Raw genomic sequence first — 4,739 nt, forward strand, 5'->3', positions numbered from 1 at the left:
ATTGTTCATACGTATTTAAGGGGTAGGGGAGTATCGTGCAATAGGGTCGCGAATGCTAGGACGTGGCAAAGGTAAAGGTGCACCACACACTTAGTTGGCAATAAAATGACAAAGAAAAACATGTAAATGAGTTGTCGCAAATTTGCATGATCTTAGAGCATCTACAGCCAGACGCCTCAAACCCCCACAAAAGACTAGGCGGACGGTCCGATCACTGACCGGTAAAAAAAACGCCCCTGATGGGTGCCTCTCCAGTCAGACCGGGCATTTGAGGCGTGTTTGAGGTGCCCTCATGTCTAGCCCAACTCTGGGTTGAATATGGTGAGGCACGGGCACGACCGAGCGCCTCTGCCACGTCGGACTAACGTGCGGGTCCTCCATGAAAACATTCCGAAAACCAGCGGTCCAAAGCTCGTCTCCTGCGATGGACTAATAGCGCCACGTGTTGGCGCTCCGACGCGCCGCGCAAGGCCCCTAGCCAACTATTTAAGGTGGACGCTGGCACCGAAACCCTACCCATCCACGTTTCCTCCCCTCCTGTCCGCCGCCACCACTTTCCAATCGTCTTCCACCTCCACATTTCACCCGCCCGCCGTCACCACAATCAAGTAGCCATGCCACCATGCCGATGGGTCAGGAGCTATCCTTATGTAACACCAGAGCATCGGCTGCAGCTCCTTGAGCAGATCCGGGCAAGGTGTGAAGCCTAGATCGCCGTGGAGATACCTCCCGACGTGGTGGATCTGGATGAGAACGCGGGGCGGGAAGAGGATGAGGAGGACACATAGAAGGACGAGGAGCAAGAGGAGCACGAGGCGACGCGGCCGACACATATCTGTAGGTGAAGCAGGGAACAATCCTCGATTCCTTTCAATCGGAGGCCAACCTCGTATCCTATAGGCGGAGCAGGAAGCAGACGTCGACAAGATGCTTGAAGGAAATATGCCCTAGAGGCAATAATAAAGTTGTTATTTATATTTCTTTATATCATGATAAATATTTATTATTCATGCTAGAATTGTATTAACCGTAAACTTAGTACATGTGTGAATGCATAGACAAACAGATTGTCCCTAGTATGCCTCTACTTGACTAGCTCGTTAATCAAAGATGGTTAAGTTTCCTAGCCATGGACATGTGTTGTTATTTGATGAACGGGATCACATCATTAGAGAATGATGTGATGGACTAGACCCATCTGTTAGCTTAGCACTATGATCATTTAGTTTATTGCTATTGCTTTCTCCATAACTTATATATGTTCCTATAACTATGAGATTATGCAACTCCCGAATACCGGAGGAACACTTAGTGTGCTATCAAACGTCACAACATAACTGGGTGATTATAAAGATGCTCTGCAGGTGTCTCCGATGGTGTTTTTTGAGTTGGCGTAGATCAAGATTAGGATTTGTCACTCCGATTGTCGGAGAGGTATCTCTTGGCCCTCTCGGTAATGCACATCACTATAAGCCTTGCAAGCAATGTGACTAATGAGTTAGTTGCGGGATGTTGCATTAGGAAACGAGTAAAGAGACTTGCCGGTAACGAGATTGAACTAGGTATTGAGATACCGGCGATCGAATCTCGGGCAAGTAACATACCAATGACAAAGGGAACAACGTATGTTGTTATGCGGTTTGACCGATAAAGATATGCGTAGAATATGTAGGAACCAATATGAGCATCTAGGTTACGCTATTGGTTATTGACCAGAGATGAGTCTCGATCATGTCTACATAGTGCTCGAACCGTAGGGTCCACACGCTTAACGTTCGATGACGATTGGTATTATGAGTTTATGTGTTTTGATGTACCAAAGGTAGTTTGGAGTCTCGGATGTGATCACGGACATGACGAGGAGTCTTGAAATGGTCGAGACATAAAGATTGATATATTGGACGATGTTATTCGAACACCGAATGAGTTTCGGGGGTCACCGGATAAATATCGGAGTGCCGGGAGGTTATCGGAAACCCCGGGGGAACTAATGGGCCTCTATGGGCCTTAGTGGGAACAGAGGAAGGGCCAGGAGGGGCTGCCCCCTGGGTCCGAATTGGATAAGGGGAAGGGGGCGGCGCCCCCCTTTCCTTCCCTTCACCCTCTTCCTTCCTTCCCCCTCTCTCCCTCTTGGTGGATTCCTACTAGGACTTGGAGTCCTAGTAGGATTCCCCTCTTGGGGGCGCGCCCTAGGGGCCGGCTGGCCTCCTCCTTGCTCCTTTATATACGGGGGTAGGGGGCACACTAGAACACACAAGTTGACAGTTTTCTTAGCCGTGTGCGGTGGCCCCCTCCACAGATTTTCACCTCGGTCATATCGTTGTAGTGCTTAGACGAAGCCCTGCGTCGGTAACTTCATCATCACCGTCATCACGTCGTCGTGCTGATGAAACTCTCCCTCGGCCTCAACTGGATCAAGAGTACGAGGGATGTCACCGAGCCAAACGTGTGCAGATCGCGGAGGTGCCGTGCGTTTGGTACTTGATCAGTTGGATCGCAAAGACGTTCGACTACATCAACCACGTTAATTAACGCTTCCACTTTCGATCTACGAGGGTACGTAGACATACTCTTCCCCTCCCGTTGCTATGCATCACCTAGATGGATCTTGCGTGTGCGTAGGAATTTTTTTGAAATTACTGCGTTCCCCAACAGTGGCATCCGAGCCAGGTCTATGCGTAGAGGTTATATGCACGAGTAGAACACAAAGGAGTTGTGGGTGTGGGTATATACATATTGCTTGCCGTCACTAGTTGTTTCTTGATTCGGCGGTATTGTTGGATGAAGCGGCCCGGACCAACATTACATGACCGCGTTCATGAGACTGGTTCTACCGACGTGCTTTGCACACAGGTGGCTGACGGGTGTCTGTTTCTCCAACTTTAGTTGAATCGGATTCAATGAATAGGGTTCTTTCTGAAGATCAAAAAGCAATCACTATACCACGTTATGGTTTTTATGCCGTAGGTAAGAACGGTTCTTGCTAAGCCCGTAGCAGCCACGTAAAACTTGCAACAACAAAGTAGAGGACCTCTAACTTGTTTTTGCAGGGCATGTTGTGATGTGATATGGTCAAGACGTGATGAGATATAAATTGTTGTATAAGATGATCATGTTTTGTTAAAGTTATCGACAACTGGCAGGAGCCCTATGGTTGTCTCTTTATTGCATAAGATGCAAGCGCTATATAATTGCTTTACTTTATCGCTATGCGATAGCAATAGTTGCAAAAGCAATAGTTGGCAAGACGACCATGTGACGACACGTTGATAAAGATCAAGATGATGGAGATCATGGTGTCATGCCGGTGACGATGGAGATCATGACGGTACTTTGGAGATGGAGATCAAAGGCACAAGATGATGATGGCCATGTCATGTCACATATTTTTATTGCATGTGATGTTTATCTTTTATGCATCCTATTTTTCTTAGTACGACGGTAGCATTATGAGATGATCCCTTACAAAAATTTCAAGGTATAAGTGTTCTCCCTGAGTATGCACCGTTGCGACAGTTCGTCGTGCCGAGTCACCACATGATGATCGGGTGTGATAAGTTGTACATTCTCATACAACGGGTGCAAGCCAGTTTTGCACACGTAGAATACTCGGGTTAAACTTGACGAGCCTAGTGATACGTCCATTTTGTATCATGCTTTTATATCAATATTTATTGCATCATGGGAAGTTATTACACATTATGTCACAGTACTTATGCCTATTCTCTCTTATTTTACAAGGTTTACATGAAGAGGGAGAATGCCGACACCTAGGATTCTGGGCTAGAAAAGGAGCAAATATTAGAGACCTATTCTACACCGCTCCAAAAGTCCTGAAACTTCACAGAAGCTATTTCCAGAATATATAAAAAATACTGAGCACAAGAAGTTTCAGAGGGGGCACACCCTGGCCACGAGGGTGGGGGGCGCGCCCTACCCCCCTGGACGCGTCCCCTGCCTCGTGGCCCCCCTGGTGGCCCTCTGATGCCCATCTTCTGCTATATGGAGTCTTTCATCGAGGAAAAAATCAGAAGCAAGCTTTCGGGACGAAACTCCACCGCCACGAGGCGGAACCTTGGCGGAACCAATCTAGGGCTCTGGCGGAGCTGTTCTGCCGGGGAAACTTCCCTCCGAGAGGGGGAAATCATCACCATCGTCATCACCAACGATCCTCTCATCGGGAGGGGGTCAATCTCCATCAACATCTTCAGCAGCACCATCTCATCTCAAACCCTACTTCATCTCTTGTATCCAATCTTTGTATTCAAATCTCAGATTGGTACTTGTGGGTTGCTAGTAGTGTTGATTACTCCTTGTAGTTGATGCTAGTTGGTTTACTTGGTGTAAGATCATATGTTCAGATCCATTATGCATATTAATACCCCTCTGATTATGAACATGAATATGCTTTGTGAGTAGTTACGTTTGTTCCTGAGGACGTGGGAGAAGTCTTGCTATTAGTAGTCATGTGAATTTGGTATTCGTTCGATATTTTGATGAGATGTATGTTGTCATCCCTCTAGTGGTGTCATGTGAATGTCGACTACATGACACTTTACCATTATTTGGGCCTATAGGGAGGCATTGGGAAGTAATAAGTAGATGATGGGTTGCTAGAGTGACAGAAGCTTAAACCCTAGTTTATGCGTTGGTTCGTAAGGGGATGATTTGGACCCATATGATTCATGCTATGGTTAGGTTTACCTTAATACTTCTGCTGTAGTTGCGGATGCTTGCAA

Source organism: Triticum dicoccoides, chromosome 1A (genome assembly GCF_002162155.2).
Source record: "Triticum dicoccoides isolate Atlit2015 ecotype Zavitan chromosome 1A, WEW_v2.0, whole genome shotgun sequence".
Lineage (NCBI taxonomy): Eukaryota > Viridiplantae > Streptophyta > Magnoliopsida > Poales > Poaceae > Triticum > Triticum dicoccoides.